Source organism: Schistocerca piceifrons, chromosome 7 (assembly GCF_021461385.2).
Source record: "Schistocerca piceifrons isolate TAMUIC-IGC-003096 chromosome 7, iqSchPice1.1, whole genome shotgun sequence".
Lineage (NCBI taxonomy): Eukaryota > Metazoa > Arthropoda > Insecta > Orthoptera > Acrididae > Schistocerca > Schistocerca piceifrons.
This window is the reverse complement of record NC_060144.1, coordinates 186,109,888-186,129,994: the sequence shown is the minus strand read 5'-3', so window position 1 is coordinate 186,129,994 and position 20,107 is coordinate 186,109,888.

Here is a 20,107-nt window from a genome sequence, read left to right as displayed (position 1 = left end):
CTGTGTTGGGTTTGTTTATTTCATTTCTAAAATCTTTTCTATTTGTATTTAAATTTTTGTCGAATTTGAGTCTTTCAGTGTCATGATAACGGACTTGACCGTTTTTAATTATAAGTTTTTGGCAGTGATAAATGTGAACAATATTGGCAGTTGATTATGTGCTTATTATTGGTTTGGTGTAAGAAGGTTGATTGTTGCTTTTGCTTTCACTTTAACTATTCCCAGCGAGGGCATTGATGTAACACTGAACACAAATGAACACTGCACTTGACACTTAAAGAGAACTTCACACAAGCACTTTGACAGTTTTTCTGGGATGGCTGGTAGGCCCGGCGTGGACTGCAGCGGCAGTGGGCGTTGCCGTGGGCCGCTGCCCTCCCTCAGCTGGGATCCATCCACGCAGGTCAGGCTGGCACGGCTTTCTTGAAGGCTGCTTCTATGGCAATTCTGAGGAAGTTTGAGAATTCTGTGTTGTACCTTTTGGATCTCATGGCCTTATTGTTTTCCTCCCGTAAGTACGAGAGGTATTCCATGACATCTTCTTGGTTTTGTTCTATTACTGCATACACTGTTTGACCTAAAATCCAAGTGGTGGCTTGTTTCTTTGGTCTGGGGAATGGTTTTATGTCCAGGGTGGTTAATAGTTCAATATTTACCCTTTCAGGTGTACTTCTGTTTATCAGTACCAGCACAGTTTTACATATCTCCCATATTTGTTTTGTTTCTCCACATTAGAAACGATGTTCCAAGGTATCGTTCGCATTACAGGTCTGATATTTTCGTGATGGTCTGAGATGAATTGCTGCTAACCTTTCATTTGTGGGTACAGTGTTGTTTATTGCTTTGTACCACGTTGCTTAGACATTCGTATTGAGCGTGCTTTTGTGAAGGTTGAGCCACACTTGTCTCCAGTTGTGCACAGGTTTCTTTGATTCAGTCTTGTTCCATCCCCTCTCCTCTCAGTTCCACGTAGAGCTTTTTGGTCGTCCTCCTTCTTGGGTCTTATGGTGTGTCTAGTACGTAACCTTTTTGGATTAAGTATTCTTTGAGGTATTTTAATTTGTAGGGTACTGCTGATACATTTACTGGTGCTTCTTCTGAGGCTGGTTGATACCTATTTATCAGGGCAGCTCTGAGGCTTTTTGGGTTCTTCTTTGCCATGGTATTCAGGCAGTGTATCAGCAGTGCGGCGCATTTTCTCTGGACGTCAATCAGGCCTCCTACTCTTTTGTGGATGCCTAGCGTGCACGTGAAGCGCTGCACTTTGAAAATTTCTCAGCGCCAGAGGAGGTAATGTATTGCACCTTCAATTGACCTTGCTGTTTCCTTTGGCGGGTGGGGCACTTGCGCTAGGAACCATACTTTGGACAGGAGTTGCTGGCGGGTGGGGCACTTGCGCTAGGAACCATACTTTGGACAGGAGTTGCTCATTAATGAGCCTCGCCTTCTGGAGCAGGTCCAGCTCTCTATTGCCATTTGTTCTGGTGAGACATGTTATCGTGTGCAGCACTTCCCTCCAATTTTGTGACACCATTTTCATTGGACACGAGTGTAGTTTCAGCCCTAGGCACTTGTGTGTTTTCACAACCTTGTACCAGGTACTTCTGTCGTGTGTCTTTTTGTTGCCAATTGGTAGTAAGGCAGTTTCGTTATTGTTTATTTTGCCTCCTGCTGCTTGCGCGAATGTTTGAAGGACTTGGTGTATTTTGTTGAGGTCTTCTCTGTCTCCCACGAAGAAACCAACATCGTCAGCACACGCTTTGCATTTCAGTGTGGTGCCAAGCAACGTGTTTCCTGCTATGGTGTCTTCTATTTTTCTTAGAAGAAGGTCCAGTGCAGTGGTGAACAAACTCATTGAGAGGGGACATCCTTGTCTTACTGATCTCTGTATTTTGACGGTTTTCGTATTTCAGCCATTTACCAACACCTGTGATGTGGCACTCCTTAGGATGTTCTTAATGATTTTAATGAATGGTTTGCCGAGGCCATATTTTTCCATCATTTTGAATAGGAAATTGTGGTCTAGGCGGTCAAATGCTTTATGGAGGTCTATCAATATTACCGCAGCTTCTGATTTATTTGCTGCTGTAATGGTGATGAAGTCTCTGTATTCAGAAGTGTGTTGGAGCGGTAATCTTCCACTTTCTGGGGTGCATCTTTCTTTGGGATTAGTATTATGTTTCCCACTGTGAAGTCTTCTGGCAGTTTCTCTCCCTGTATTATACTGTTGACGACTTCAGTGATCGTATCGCTGATTATGTCCCAGTATTGGATGTAGAATTCGGTTGCAATTCTGTCCATTGCTGGGGCTTTTCCAACCGCACTGGATTTGAAATGTTGTGTAAGTCAGCTTTTTACATGTTTGCCACCAGCTCCGCCTTGTCTGTGTCTCTCAGGATGTCCGGCAAGTTGTGGAGTAGGGTATCTGTTGTTGGTTTGCTCACTTCTTCTCACTTGAAGAGTTGGCTGAAATACTCGTGTACAAGCTTCAGGATCTCTTCAGGCGCTTCTGTGGTGTTTCTGTCTTCTTTCTGCAGGTGTTTGATCTTTTTTTGTTGTGTCCTTCAGATTATTCTGTGAATATGGTGAAATGTGACCGGTTCTTCTTCCACTGTCCATAAGGGCTGTCTTCTTCTTTTTATTGCTTCAGTTTGTCCTTTCTGCATGTTTGCTAGTTTTGTTTTTATGCGCCTTAATTTTGTCAAGAGGGCTGTGTGATCATCTGTCTGGATGTTTATTTCGTCTTTCATGCACTGTGTGTAGAAGTCAGCGGTCCATTTCTTCCACATTGCTTTTTCTGCACTGCACTTTATGATCGTTTTTCGTAGCAACAGTTCTGTGTGTTTTACCCACCATTCTATGGATGATTGTGTGTTTGATTTTTTTCTCAAACATTCTGTCCACATGTCAGTGATTTCTTTGCGCAGTGGTATGTCTTTTAAATCGTTGGTGGATATTTTCCAGAAGCTTTTGCGTTGATCTTTCTTCCATTCTGGGAGGAGTACTTTTGTAATTTGGCAGTTATGGTCCGAAAAGACTATGGGGTTAATTTCTACTGTTTCTGTAGCTTTTGATAACTTTTTGGAAACTTATATCCTGTCGAGCCTACACTTTCTGTTTCTGTAGAAAAAGGTGAACTCAGTTGTGTGTGGATATTTCATTCTCCACATGTCTCTGATTTTCATTTTTCTGATTATTTCGTCTAATTCTACTCACATATTGGCTGTTGGTATCTGATCTTCCTTCGCCACAACACAATTGAAGTCACCTCCAAGCACTAGGCTATCGAAGTTTTTGTTAATTAGAGTACAGACACCTTGTTTGAAAAATCTAGCTGTGGTTGTTTTATTTTCCGTTCCTGAAGGGGCGTGTATGTTCGTGAACAGCATGCTTCAGTTCATGCCTTCAGTCTGCTGTCCCCCTTCTTAAATCATCACTATTACCAAGGCTGTTATGGGAATAGCACCCCAGCTTTGTATGTAATGGGGAAATCCTGCCTGTACCTCAGCAGCTATTCTCTTGATCTGATGGAATAACAATTTCCTTGAGACAAGCGAGTCTCAACTTTATTTTGATAATAATCGAAGCTAAAGAAATGAATTGAAATTATTTGGTTCGAGTCCCAGCCGTGGCACAAATTTTAATTCATCTTTTCAGCTTAAAAATTTCAATCAGCTTTTAGCACAGCAACCATAAGGTAGAGTCCAAAGAAATAATGAAGAATAGAATAAGAAAATTACCTTTTATTTTATGAGGGTTGTACCAAAAGTAAGGTTCCCATATTTTTTACAAATAGAAAACATTGTTTATTTTTATTAATTTATACATCATTGAAAAGCTGACACTTTTGTCTATTTTTCAACATAGTCTCCATTTTTTCAACACATTTTTGAAGACAGTGCTCCAGCTTTTGTGTTCCTAAGTTGAAGAAGTCTCCTGGCTACCCCTTGAGGAAGTGTGTGACCTCTGCTTGGAATTCATCATTGCTCTTGAAGTGTTTGCCATCTAAGTGTTCCTTTAGCTTGGGGAAGAGGTGGTAATCACTGGGGGCTAAGTCCAGGCTGTACGGGGGATGGGGCATAACAGTCCACCCAAATTTCTTAAAAGCTCCTGTGTTTGACGAGTGGCGTGGGGTCAAGTGTTGCATGAAGAAGCACTACTCCCTCCTTCAGTTGTCCTTTCCAGCGATTCTGGATTGCTCACGGAAGTTTGCCCAATGTTTCACAGTATCTGTCTGATTTTTTTTGTCATCCCAGGTTGCATGAAATCGATGAGAAGTAACCCCTTCCGATCCCAAAACACAGTCGCCATAACCTTTCTTGCCGACTGCATTTGTTTGTTTGAAGTTCTTTGCTGGCAGTGAACTGGAGTGACACCACTGACAAGATTGTTGTTTTGTTTCAGGGATGCAATGGAACACCCATGTTTCATCTCCCATGACAATAGAGTCCAACAACTTCTCCTTGTGCCTCACCCCCTCGCATTGTTGAAGAAACTTGCAAGCACAGTCAAGACATTGCTCCTTGAGTCCATCAGTCAGTATCCAGGTGACCCAGCGAGCACACACCTTGCAATAACCCAACGTTTCTGTTAAAGTTCTTTCAATTGTACCATGGGGAGCTTCAGGAATGCATTAACAAGTTCACGGACAGTGACCCTCCGATCTTTGAGCAGCTGACTGTTGATCTTCTGGACAATCGCATCTGAAACCGGCAGTCTTCTACTCCATTCTTCACTGTGAACTTCTGTGCGACTCTCAGTAAAAGCCCTGCACCATTTGTGGACATGCTGAAAGGACATGCACTCTTCACCATAAACTTTAGTCAGTTGCTGATGAATCTCCACGGGCGGTAATTTCCTGGCATGGAGAAACCAGATTACTGCTCGAACCTCACACTTGGCAGAAGCGGCAATCAACACTTTCCTCTCTGACGGCTGCGAAGCCAACACTGAGCAATGTAGCGAATCGTACACAGGTGGGCTCGAGAGGGGGGGAACCACTGCGCGCAACACTGTCATCGGACTTAGCCTAGCACCTTCCCTCAAGGCTGAGGGAACCTTACTTTTGGTACAACCCTCATATATGTCTGGAAACAAAGCTTGTATAATTATAATATCAGTTCCTCTGTAGCCTAAGTATGAGATAGTATTGTTACTGATATTATAGGACATGTTTTCATGCCTTTTTGTTACAAAATTCACAGTAATGTCATAGAAATCTATTCCCCCCATTTGAAACTTTTCTTTCAGTTTATAAAATGGACAGCTCGACTAGTTATTCTTGATTCATCGTAGGATGAAGATAATTTGTTATTAGTTTCAGCATAGAGAAACTCTCACTTGGTACAACTGAGACACAGATGATCAAAAAGTATTCTAAGTGGTATACAGGTTTATGATTTACTGAAGTTCCCCTTATTTATAACTGGAGGACTTCTTGGGCTGTCCCTCGAACAAGAACATCCACACTAGTATCAACTGCATGTAGATGACTGTAGTACCTTTTCATTTCTTACTTCTGTACTCCGTATCAATATCAGTGTAAATTTCTACAACCAGGTCAACAGCAGAAGCTTCAAGCATAAATTTTGTTTCAACAGTTCGGAAAAGTTTCATGATTTTCTTCATGGCTGTGTATTATTGTGACAGTTTTTGTATAAACTGGTCTATGCATTCAGAAATTGGACTTTTAAAATTGATGATCCAACACAGCATTGTTTTATTTTCCATTCTCCTTGTTGGTCAGTATTAATGCCCAAAACATTGGTTTTTTTAGTGCTAAAAGTAAGAGCATTGTCTGTAATTGTAGTTTGTTCCATCACTAGCAGTTCAGCACTTTATTTTATTTATTTATTTATTTTTCTGAGACTAGATATTGTTGGACTAAATTTGCTACTGCCAAAACTAATTATAGGTCGATGATGATGATGATGATGATGATGAAGTCCCATACTCCGTGATGGAGCATAGGGGAACGATGCGGGAGACCCACACTGCCATGCTAGACAAGGTCCTAGTGGAGGTGGTTTGCCATTGCCTTTCTCCGACAAGACAAAATCACATGTAACTTGCACACATATCGCATAAGCTTGCTGCAGATCTTATATCCAGGTTTGCCTTGGATGGATTTAGCTTATCTTGCAAAGTGCTTGCAGTTGTTTTTGCATTTTATTTTATGTCTTGAACAGAATTGTAATGAGCTCTCTGGCAAGTATCAGACAACCATTTCAAACTTTTTCATGTTGCTTCTACAAATAATTTCTGTCTGTAAATAGAAGACAAGAAGAATAAATAGAACTTGTGACAACTCCTTCCATCGCCTCTGACTGTAGCAGCAGACGACAGGCTGTGTAGATCAGAAACCAGCTCCCCAACACCCTCGTTGGTCACTTCCACTGGACATGAGGCACACCGAACTGTTGCTCAAGCAGTCTCTTGTTCTGCACTGAAGAGGCAACATTACCGGCTGTGCTCTCGGCAGCTGGCCCATGCAACACCATGTGGCTCACATCATCTGCCGCATTTTGCCAGGGCATACGTGAACTGCAGAATTCTTATCCCCCACTTGGTGTTAGTGTTCTGTTGCAGTTTGTTTAACAAGAGGACTGCTACCATTTTTTTCCATGCCACCTTTCTGAACTGCGTCTCCCAGTGCTTCCATTGACTGCGGTTGTACAAACCCTGATGCTTGGTTCATCCTCCCGGTATCAGGAATTGGAATACTGCATGCAGTGTAGTGCAAATAGTGCAGTGAAGTGCAGTGCACACCAGGATTACTAGGCGGATGTATTGCTGTTCTGTCCCTGGTCATTTTGGCACCTCTTTGCTTCCAAGGGAGGCATTGAAGTGGGTTTTCCTGCACTACCAGACGGCACCGAACAAAGGCTGTAGCCCATTTGTGGTCCACCTGCTCCAGAGCAGACATCCCAAGAGAGAGCCCTCCTTGAGTAAGAGGTATGAGTGCTGAATCCTACTGTGGTCGTTAACTTTTGGGTTAATATGCTAGAAGCATCCCGTGTGGCTCTTCCATCACACTCTGTCATTTACTTTCATTTTTTTAAACTAGGACACCACTTAGGCATGTATTCTCCTTAGGGTTATAGAAGGGAACATAAATCTAAACCAAGGTGCTAAGTCTCATTACCGAAACACCCTGGTTTTCCTTTTTTAGTATCCCAAACAGCACAACCAACATGGTCGCAAAATCAGTTCCCGTTAGGTCGGCCAACCGCATCCTGCTTGCACCCCCACCCTCTACTTGCCTTCTCCACCCTCCCACAACAATCCACACATGCCACCCCTCCACACGCATCACCATTCCTCTCCCACAATCCTCCACAAATGCCCTCCCTTTGCATGCACAATAATTCCCCTTACACAACCCTCCCTGCACCCCTCCACACATGCCATCCCATGGCGTGCACCACCACACCCCTCTCACAGCTGACAGATGTGAGCCCAGGCAAGCCACAGTGTTATCGTGCAGCATGCTAAACACCCAGTCTCACAACAACACATGGCAGAATTTGTATTGTGTGACCCACACCGCGTGTGTTCCGCCTACCTTTTTCTCCAAAACTTTGCTTGCCAGCACCATCCTGCTTACTGCAACACACCGCCGGCATGGTTAAGTCGCAGTGTCACTGCCACATGTTCTCGTCCCTCATCCATTACCCCTCCTGACCCAGCACCTATGAGCACTTCGGAGTTATTGGAACTCCACACCCAACTGTCAGCACTACAGAGCCACTTAGCTCAGCTGACAAATGGGGCAGCGCACCCAGCACAAGCTGACTCTGCAGACCCTCACCCTGGTTGCGCTACTGCTCATTTGCCCCCCTTCAACCCGCGAGATCCATGCCTGTGGTTTGCTTCCATCGAGGCAGTTTTCTTAAGTTGCTCTGTCATGAGCAATGCAATGAAATTTGGGGAACTGAAACAATTTGCACCATCCAATATTTTGCTTCATTGGTTTAAATCTGGCAATGGAAGCTGAAATGATGGGATTTGCTTTATTAAATTTAGACTGTGACCTTGTAAATGCAAGTTAACCTCATTAAATTTAGTAAACAAATCTGTCAACTAAGCAATGTCTATTTTCCACGTAATTAAATTTTCTTTTAAAATGAGATCTTTAGCATCCAAAAGCTTCAAAAAAAGTTTCAAAAGTGAGAAAGATCTTACACCTTCAGCATGAAGGAGTAATAGATAAAAGTTCTCGTCATTTTCTTAACATGACTATGCAAATAATCTAGTAGTTAACACATTGTTTTGAATTTTGTTGACTACATCAGTGACAAATTGAAGAGATTATTGTAGCCTACCAATCTGATGTTGAGCAGTTAAATTTTGTCGATGAATGATGTAGTGTATTGTAGATACCCTGCGCGCATATTGTTTTAAATGGCTTATAAACCCAAGATTGCACCGTGTCATTGCAGGTGCTCCATTTGCTGCCTCTGCTATTATATTTGATAATGGAATCACTTTTGCCACAAAAGAATCTTTCAAAACATTAAACAGATTTCCTTTTAGTGCCTGTTGTCACAGTTCTCATGAAGAGCAGTTTTTTGTTGATTTCTTAGTAGATAACGAAACAGATTCATGCCAATAGTAATACTTCATCACCAGATAAAATTTACTCATTCCTTTTATGGATAAATGGATCATTTGCAAATAATTATGTAAGGTGCTTTTGATATTGTAACTCATTTCGTCATTATGTCTTTGAACTGTGTTGTTGCTGGAAGTAATTCTTTTGAGTATATCACATGCAGGTTCATGTTGAACAGTTTTTAAAGCCTCTTCAGTGGCTATAAAAATTATCTTTTGCCCAATAGTACACAATTTTCCACATTTTGCTATAAGTAGCAAGGTATTGTAAGGCGCCTGCAAACCATCATCACCTCTCAATGACATCGAAGTGAACTTACTATTTGCCGTAAATCTCTCTTGAATTTTCTCTTCAAGAATTTGAAAGTACTTCAATCACCTTCTTAGGGTGATCCTCAAGCTTCGTGGTTTCATAGAATCACTGGTTCACACATTGTTGTATAAAGGACAATGATGGAATGAAGCCAAACTACAACTGATGTCTACATTTCCTTTTAGATTCAGCCATGTTTACTATCAGTATCCTGTGGAGTAAAATTAAGATATTTAGGTAAATAAGATAAAACATAGCAATCAAAATCAGCCTTCTCAACCTCTAGTTATGATTGGTGGTTCTACCCTGAAGCTCCAAAGAAACTGGTACAGCCATGCATACTCAAATACAGAGACATGTAAGCAGGCAGAATACAGCACTGTGGTCAGCAATGCCTTTATAAGACAACAAGTGTCTGGTGCAGTTGTTAGATCAGTTCCTGCTGCTACAGTGGCAGGTTATCAAGATTTAAGTGAGTCTGAACTTAGTTATAGTCAGTGCATGAGTGATGGAACACAACATCTCGGAGATAGCAATGGAGTGTCAATTTTCCTGTATGACCATTTCACGAGTGTACTGTGAATATCAGGAATCTGGCAAAACATAAAATCTCTGACATCTCTGGGAGCCAGAAAAAGATCCTGCAAGAACGAGACTAATGACAACTGAAGAGAATCGTTCAACATGACAGAAGTGCAATCCTCCTCCAAATTGCTGCAGATTTCAATGCTGGGCCAACAACAAGAGTCAGCATGAGAACCATTCAACGAAACATCATCGGTATGGGCTTTCGGAGCCAAAGGCCCACTCGTGTACCCTTGATGATTGCATGAAACAAAGCTTTGCGCCTCGCTTTGGCCTGTCAATACCAACATTGGACTGTTTATGACTGTAAACATATTGCCTGGTCAGACGAGTCTCGTTTCTAATTGTATCAAATGGATGGATGTTTACAGGTATGGAGACAACCTCATGAATCCATGGACCTTGCGTGTCAGCAGAGGACTGTTTAAGCTGGTGGAGGCTCTGTAATACTGCGGGGTGTGTGCAGTTGGAGTGATATGGGACCCCTGATACGTCTAGATATGACTCTGACAAGTGACATGTACGTAAGCATCCTGTCTGATCACTTGAATCCATTCATGTCCATTGTGCATTCTGATGGACTTGGGCAATTCCAGCAGGGCAATGCAACAACCCACGCATTGAGAGTGGCTACAGACTGGTTCCAGGAACACTCTTCTGAGTTTAAACACTTCCGCTGGCCACCAAACTCTCCAGACTTGAACATTATTGAACATATCTGGGATGCCTTGCAATGTGCTGTTCTGAAGATATTTCCACCCCCTCTACTCTTACGGATTTATGGACAACCCTGCAGGATTCATGGTGTCAGTTCCCTCCAGTGATACTGTTGTGTCCTGCCCACTCGTCTAGTATAGGGTGCCTAGGAAACCTGCTTTCTCGGTTCACTAGACAACAATTCAAGCAAATCGTATTAATGAGATTTTATTACAATAAGATAATTGACAATAACGTTGAGCATTTACAATGATGGGTCACAAGCAAATAGCGACAGACAGGTCTGATCCATATGCAGGGTGAGTCACCTAACATTACTGCTGGATATATTTCGTAAACCACATCAAATACTCAAAATGGCTCTGAGCACTATGGGACTTAACATCTGTGGTCATCAGTCCCCTAGAACTTAGAACTACTTAAACCTAACTAACCTAAGGACATCACACACATCCATGCCCGAGGCAGGATTCGAACCTGCGACCGTAGCAGTCACGCCATCAAATACTGACGAACTGATTCCACAGACCGAACGTGAGGAGAGGGGCTAGTGTAATTGTTTAATACAAACCATACAAAAATGCACGGAAGTATGTTTTTTAACACAAACCTACATTTTTTTAAATGGAACCACGTTAGTTTTGTTAGCACATCTGAACATATAAACAAATACGTAATCAGTGCCGTTTGTTGCATTGTAAAACGTTAATTACATCCGTAGACATTGTAACCTAAAGTTGACGCTTGAAACCTCCGACGTTCAGTTGCGTGTTGTAACAAACACGGGCCACGGTCGGCGAGCAGCATCTGCAGGGACATGTTTACAATGACGACCGTGTTTACGAGTGTGGCTGTAGTGAACTGTTGTGGTTTGGTCTAGCTGTCACAGTGTCTGCATGTAGCGCTTGCTGCTATTGTTATTCTGCATTTGTCTCCGCACGCAGACCAACTGTAGTACACCGTGTTACCAGACGTCTGTGATAGTGTAGTATTGTAGGAACTGTGACCATGTTGTATTCGAACTCTGAAAAGGCGGAGATGATACTCATCTATGGTGAGTGTCGACGAAATGCAGCTGAAGCCTGCAAGGTGTATGCAGAACGGTACCCAGACAGAGAACATCCAACGTGCCGCACATTGCAAAACATCTACTGCCAACTGTATGCAACAGGTATGGTCGTAGCACGCAAACAGGTCGGTAACAGGCCCATCACAGGAGAAGCGGGTGCAGTTGGTGTGTTAGCTGCTGTTGCCATGAACCCACACATGAGTACACGGGACATTGCGAGAGCCGGTGGACTGAGTCAAAGTAGTGTCATGCGCATATTGCATTGTCACCGCTTTCATCCGTTTCATGTGATGCTACATCAGCAATTACATGGTGATGACTTTAATCATCGAGTGCAATTCTGTCAATGGGCATTAACAGAGAATGTGTTGCAGTTCTACCTGTTTACCGATGAAGCGGGTTTCACAAACCACGGGGCAGTGAATCTACGGAACATGCATTACTGGTCCGTGGACAATCCTTGCTGGCTCAGACAGGTAGAGCGACAGTGACTGTGGACTGTAAATGTATGGTGCGGAATCATTGGCGACCACCTCATTGGTCCTCACTTCATTGCAGGGGCCCAAACAGCTGCAACATACATCACGTTTCTACAGAATGATCTGCCAACGTTGCTTGAAAATGTCCCACTGGAAACGCGACGACGTATATGGTATCAGCATGATGGTGCACCTGCACATTCCGCAATTAACACTAGGCTGACCCTTGACAGGATGTTCGACGGGCGTTTCATAGGATGTGGAGGACGCATAAGTTGGTCAGCCCATTCTCCTGATCTTACACCTCTGGACTTCTTTCTGTGGGGTACATTAAAGGAGAATGTCTACCGTGATGTGCCTACAACCCCAGAGGATATGAAACAACGTATTGTGGCAGCCTGCGGCGACATTACACCAGATGTACTGCGGCGGGTACGACATTCATTACGCCAGAGATTGCAATTGTGTGCAGCAAATGATGGCCACCACATTGAACATCTATTGGCCTGACATGTCGGGACACACTCTATTCCACTCAGTAACTGAAAACGGAAACCACGTGTGTATGTGTACCTCACCCCTCATGGTAATGTACATGTGCGTCAGTGAAAAAGACCAATAAAAAGGTGTTAGCATGTGGACGTAATGTGCTGTTCCAGTCTCTTCTGTACCTAAGGTACATCACCGTTCCCTTTGGATCCCTACGTAATTTGGTGCTCTCCGATACACATGGTCGAACAGCGGAGGAGTGGTACTCAATCGTCAACTTTAGGTTACAATATCTCTGGATGTAATTAACATTTTACAATGCAACAAACGGCACTGATTACGTATTTGTTTATATGTTCAGATGTGCTAACAAAACTAACGGGGTTCCATTAAAAAAAACGTGGGTTTGTGTTAAAAAACATACTTCTGTGCATTTTTTTATGGTTTGTATTAACCAATTACACTAGCCCCTCTCCTCACGTTCGGTCTGTGGAATCGATTCGTCAGTATTTGATGTGGTTTACGAAATACATCCAGTGGTAATGTTAGGTGACTCACTCTGTATGCAATTCATGACACAAGAGAAGAAATAAATTTCCTAAGTCACACATATAGATGCTCTTAGAACAGCTGGTCTACAACTGGGCTGCAGCCATGGCACTTATGTCCTCTTTGTGTAGATGCTGCTGCTGTCTCATTGTCATTCTAAAGACGGGTCAGTCAGCATACTATTGGCTGATGTTGTCTCACAGCTCTCTCTCTGCTCTAAAGTTCTTCACCGTCGTTCAAGTGCTTGATGTTACACTGGAACATTCCTCCCTTCCAAATCAATGGACCATTGTCTTATAGAGAGTTCTACAATAGGGGGAGGGAGGTGAGAGTGTGGATGCTGTGCTGGACCAGAAGCTATGGCTGCAGGGGACATTAGGCTCCAGGTCGTAGCCCGCCATCCGACCTTTTCCCCTGGAAAATGACCAGAAGGGTATGCGTCCATCTCCTGAGGCCCATAACCAGATGTAGAAGGCATCGGCTGCTGCAGGGTGAGCAGGTCCAGCTCCATTGGTAGGACGAGAGGAGACAAAGGGTCTTTCTCCATTGGTTGGTGTCCCGCGGTGTTGTGATGACACCCTCTGCTGGCTGCTGTGGCTGCACTGTCCTCAGGGTCCATGAATCTGGGAGAAGAGAGACAGAAGGATCACCGTTCAGATGAGAGTGGCGAATTTGATTGTGATGTCAGTGCTGCAATCCATCAGATACATGCATGCGCCAAGTCGATGTATTATCTTGCCTCATGCCCATCATTTGCTGCCACTAAAAATACTGTAAAACACAATATCATGCAGCATGAAGTGATACTTGTGGCCTTCCTTCGACGCCAGATGCTGAAGAGGGTGGAGAAGGTGGAGCAGTGTCCGATGGCGGCAGCCGTGAACCAATTCTGCCGGCGATGGTTCATCTCGTGGATGCGAACAACAGGAGGCAAGAAACAATTGTAGTGCTTGATCTCATGTGTGTGCAGAGCAATGTTTGGCCATCTGCTGTTTGAAGGTTTGGGAAAAATGTTCCACTTTACAGTTTCACTGTGGATGGAACGGTGCACTAGTCAGATGCTGTATGCCATTACATTCGCAGATTGTTTCAAATCCATTTGATGTCAACTGAGAGCCCTTGTCTGACACTATAACTTCAGACAAACCCTTCAAGGCAAAAAATAGAGGACAACACCTGGATTGTCCTACATGACATTGTCAAGTTCATTGACACAGCAAAAGGAAACTTGTTATACGTGTCAACGATAATCAACCAACGAATGTTCCGAAAAGATCTGACAAAGTCTGTGTGCACACGTTGCCATGGTGATTGCGACTTAGGCCAAGCAGAGAATTTTTGTGGTGGAGCAGACTGATTTTCCACACATGCATGACACTGTGATGTCATCTGTTCTATTTAGGTGCCCATACCTTGGCAACTACAGTGTCAACACACTAACTGTTTCATATGAACAATTTCCCAGTATCCTTGGTGAAGTATCTGCAACACTTATTTTTGCAAAGCTTTAGGGATCAACACACTTGACTATCCACTATCATTCTGAACAAGAATCACACCTTTCTGTATAGCACAGCTATGCCGACATGCAAAGTATTGGCACACTACAGAGTTCTTTATACTATGCAATGAACAAGGCCAAAACGTGCGAATGTATTTTAGCAAAATGTTCAAATCTGAATCAACTTCTGTGACCTGTGCTATTTTCTTATAGTACAGCAGAAAGGACTGAAGCAATTCAGAATCCTGAGCATCGATGTGACAACAAGATGAAGCAGAAGCACCAAAGTCTATATTAGGGCCAATCGGAAGATGTGAAAGTGCGTCTGCATTACCATGTTTAACCATTAGATGATACACAATCTCGTACTGGTATTGAGACTTCAACAAAGCCCATCGTTGCGATTTTTGGACAGTTCATGCAGGAACCTGCTTCGTCGGATGAAACAACAACTGCAATGGCTTGTGATCTGTTACTAAGTAGAATTTTCTGTCATACAGATAGATAGTGGTGGAATTTTGTGACACCATACACAATAGCCAATGCCTCTTTCTCTATTTGTGAATAGTTACAGTGAGCATTGGACCACACTTTTGATGGGAATTCAATAGATCTGTCTTGATCAGCAATTCTGTGTGAAAGCACAACACTGATTCTGTAAGAAGAGGCGTCAGCTTGCAACACAGCTGGTTTGTCTGGATCAAAGCGAACTAAGCAGCGATCACTGATCAATGCATCTCCAAGTTTTTGAAAAGCTTCTTGGCACTCATCTGTCCACATAAAGAGGATGTTATTGTGATGCAAGTGATGCAGTGGAGCTGCAATTTGTGCACCATTCAGTATGAACCGAATATAATAGTTGTCGCCAATGTTGTGTCCTGCCCAGTTGTCTAATATAGGGTGCCTAAGAAACCTGCTTTCTCGGATCCCTAGACAACAGTTCAAGCAAATCATATTGATGGGATTTTATTACAGTAAGATAACTGATAATACTTAACTCTGAGAATTTACAATGATGGGTCACAGGCAAATGGCAACAGATAAATAAGAAGTCTCATCAGTATATAAAATTTGTAACACAAGAGAAGAAATACATTTCCTAAGTCACTGCTGTATAAGCTCATAGAGTGGCTGGTCTTTAAGTGGGCCGTGACCATGGCACTTATGTCCTCTTCATGTAGATGCCGCTGCTGTCCTGTTGTTGTCCTAGAGAGGGGTCAGCCTGCATACTATTGGATGATGTCGTCTCACAGGCCTCTCTGCTCTAACATTCTTGACCGTCATGCTAGCCATACCATGTTATGTTGTGACACTTCTGGGGGCCCTACATGTTATTAGGAAGGTGTACCAGTTTCTTTGGCTCTTCAGTGTTTATGCAATCATAGAAACTATGAAAAGAAAATCTGATAAAAATAATAATAATATTTTACATACTTTTTTCTAGCACTTCCAAACAACATGACATTGATTCTCTTTAATGTTTATGGTATGCAGTTATAGTCTGTTCACAAAGAGGTATGAGTACTACCTAGTTCTAGATCTGCAGGTCTGTCAACTTTGTCCCACTCATGTTTTGTGTCTAGTCAATTCCAGCCTCAGTGATGTAACACACAACCTTGTTTATGCTGCCATTGTGAAGTGACTGTTATGCCATGTTGTGATGTATCACAAATTAATAATCTCTCGATGAGTATTGAAGTGATTCCTGGCTCTTCATGGGTGTGCCAAATACTCTTTCCTCTCCTTGAAAAAGTGCAAGGTGTAGTTCTTTATGGAGAGGAGGAGGGCAAAAATAATGAGTTGCTCCACACTCTCTCTTAGCCAATGAGATGAACAGTGCTGTACACAGGAGTAAGCTTCAGCTCTGTGAGAAGAATTCAGAGTTTTGGTTGTGACCTGCCCAAATGAGACCTACTCTTGTGGACCCCCATTTACATCTAATGAACCCCCATTTCAATAATCATATTTCTGACATGCACACTGCCCAATTTGGAGTATCATAGGATGAAGAGGACTTAGAAATACATTCATTCTCAGTAATTTCCTCATGATTACTATATATTATCATCCTTTTTTCAGGGTCACTTATGTCAAAATCTTCATTAAAATCATGCGCAGTATGCTTTTCAGCTGTGCTGGTAGTCTCAGCATCAATAACTATCTCTACGCCATAGCCAGATTCAACAGTTTGATTGCTCTTCACTTTGCCATCTTTATTTTCTTCATGAGTGGAAAGGTGTTTAGATAAAGATCCAGCGAGTGATTTAGCATCTTCATCTTTGCTTTTCTTAGCATTCTTTTCTAAGAGACACTTGGGAGTATCCTTTTCACTAAAAATCACTGGGTTATTTTGGTGACAGACTGGTAGTAGTAATTTTTTTCTCTTCATGTATCCTGTAGGCTCATAATAGAGAGCTGATATGTGCCATCATTATCACAAATGCATGGTCATTTTCAAATGAATGTTGTGCACAGTATTTATGTTGTGGCTGAGAAAGCCAATTTTTTTCAGTGGATAAAAAATTGTTTCTATCTACTATTTGATAAACAGTTATTTGTTTGTTAAACATAATAATTCTACAATTTGTGACACATTTTGATATTGCAGCAGTGTTTTTTTATTTGCTCTAAAAAGTGTAAAGAAAGACTCCAGTGTTTTCAAAGTATTGTAGAACTTTTAAGTTTCCTTGCATTTCTGATCCATAAAGTGTGTAGTAGAAAATTTAGATATAATAATAACCTAATCATACAAACAATAATGCAATCAATGTTTAAACTCACTTACCATGCAACAACAAAAATCGAAGAAAAAATTACATTAATTATGTAGCATTTCTAACTGTGCTTTATGAAAGTGAAATGAAGTTAACGCAGAACTCAAGGTATTCTAGAGTGAAAGCAAAAGTGGATTGTGTGGGTTTTCCCATTCTGATGGATACTCACCCAAGAGTTTTACAAGTATAAATGGAAGGGAAGCTCTTTAGTGGCTACTATCTTGGTTTGGTCTGCTAACAAGTTACAAGTTACATTGTAATTGATCACCCTCATTGCTAGTCTTTAATAGGTGTATTGTTCCTTTTATGAAAGAAATCATCATATAATTTCTTCATTATTCAGATCTATTATTTATTTTTCAGGCAGAAATTGCCATAGAGCGTGTGTGGTGCACCCCTTTAAGGCAGTAATTATAACTAGATAAATATTAACACAGTATCTTGGTGACTCAACTCTAGTTCATATAGTTGGATTTTTGTATTCATAAAATAAACTATATTAATAATAATATCCTTTGAAAAATAATTTTTAAAACTTAAACATTAGCTAGAAAATTAATAAATCACTGCAAAGATCTTTACTGTGCTTAAGTGCATAGTTTTTAACCCTTTCAGACCTGAGTTATTTCTGGTGGAAAGAAAATTTTTCTTTCTGCTGTAATGATCTTAGATGATTTTTGTAATGATTTTGGTGCAAGATGTATGCAATAATATGTACTCGTTTTCAAAATATACTTCATGCACGTGGCTTCTTCTTCTGGATTAAAATAACTAATTTTCAAATATTTGCTATTGTAATAAGTAAACTGATGACTCAGTGATCGTTCGGTAATCATCATTTAAAATAACATTAATAATAATGTTCAATTATACAGTGAAATATAAATAGCCAACCACTTCCGTGTATTCTGGCGGTCACAAGCTGGTGGTCACTGCTACATTGATTTGTTGATATTTTTAAAGTGAAGCCCAACAGTTTGCAGTTCTTGTACATGATAAGAAGATGGGGCAACCACGAATATGTAAATAAGCCTTCCACTGGAAGAATATTTCTGTTTCAACTAAGAGGTAGTAAAATTTAATGTACACAATTGTGACCAAAGGGTCTGAAGGGGTTAAAGCATACTTATGCACACTTCTGTAGATGGCATAGGTAAAAAAAAGTTGAATTACTGCATTTAGCAGGTTGTCATTCTACAGTTTTTAAGTTTCATGCAACATTTTACAAAAATTCTGAACACGCCCGTTGGCAGTTACCATGGCCTGATGATAGGTAAATAGGTACTTATTTTTTATTTTGCGTACATGTGGGACATCAAACTGCAAACTGCTTCTTATTTACTAAATATATTTTGGCACTGTTTGTGATTTGATTAAAAATGATTTGGTCATGGGATGGCCTCCAATTCTTGAAGCCCTCATAATTTGGAGGTCCCCCTCCCCCACAGGACCAGGGTCTTGGTACAGGCCACCCACTTCACCCCCTTTCTCCTTAGTCCACCACTACCTCAGGCCTTTGCAATTAGCTGTCATTGTACAAACGTATTGCTCATGGTGATAAGAATAGATAATCTTCTCAAGCTTCCACTTTGCCAAGTGGTTACATATTCATTAACTATTGCCAAGAGGTTCTTCACTGAATGTTCATGGATATGCGGCCTCAAGGTCACCACGAAGATTTTGTGTGTGTGTGGGGGGGGGGGGGGCATGTAGGTTAAGCATTTCTGAACAGTTTTCACTGATAACCTTTTGTGTCATTGCATCTCCTTTTATTTCATCCTCACTGATACCACTCTTTTCTTTCATGGAGTTTAGTTCAATCCAAATATAGTGATAGTTTAATGTTAATCCATTGCACAGATGAAGTTTGTAAAAGTTTTTTGTCTTTTGTTAATGTATACCTTGACTAATTGCACATCCCAAAAATGTTCTCCTCCTTGATGATATCTTTGGAACATAGTGAATGAATGGAAATGAATTGAGGTGGTAGATGGTCGCACTGAGGTCATTCGAATGTCTCAAATACATTCACATCTGATATTCATCTTTTGTGCATTTATTTTTTCCCCTTCAGTAGGACTTTCTCCTATTGATTGAGATATGTTCTGACCCACTTGCCTGCTTCTCATGTCAGTTTGTTTTATAAGAGATAGAAGGCTGAAGACACACTCCATTTTTTTGGGTACATAAAAATAGCTTTTCATCTTCACTATCATTTTTATATATAAATTACAATAGCTATTGAACAAGTTGGATTATAGTGTTTATCCCAATTAAAACTCCAATGGAATTGTAATATAAAGATGATAAAGCTTTCTATAAATATAAATAACCATCTTTGAAAATACGAGGGTCATTCAATAAGTAATGCACCAACTTTTTTCCTCATAATGTGTTATTTGTTAAGAGTTAGAATTTGGTGACAATATACGTCAATGTGTCTTGTCCATGTTCTATTTTTCTACATAGTCTCCATCACATTCTATGGCCATACACCGACATTGTGGAAGAGCATGTATTCCCTGTTGGTAAAAGTTCTTGTGCTGTAGGCACAGCTATGTTTTCACTGCATGACTGACACACTCATCATCTTCAAATGTGTTCCCCATAGTGAATCTTTAAGTGGCCCAAAGAGATGGAAGTCCAAGGGTGCCAGGTCTGGACTGCAGGATGGATGAGGCAATGATGTCCAACCCAATTTGGTGATGGCTAATCATGGAGCTCTTTCTGCAATTCTAGAGCCTGTAACTTTCTTTACCCACCTCCCATCTGTACTCCTGTCAACTGCAGCATCACCATACACTGCACACATATGTTTGTTGGTGTTCACCATGGTTTCTTTTTCTTCACACAAGAATTCAATAACAGCATGCTGCTTGTAACTTGAGTCGTATGTAGATGCCATTCTGATGCTGTACTATGGCTCTGCGATCTACCTGAATGTTTCGAAACTTCACTGGCGCACAGAATGAACATCAAATGTGAAGCACCAACAAGGATGTTTGTCTATGTGTATTA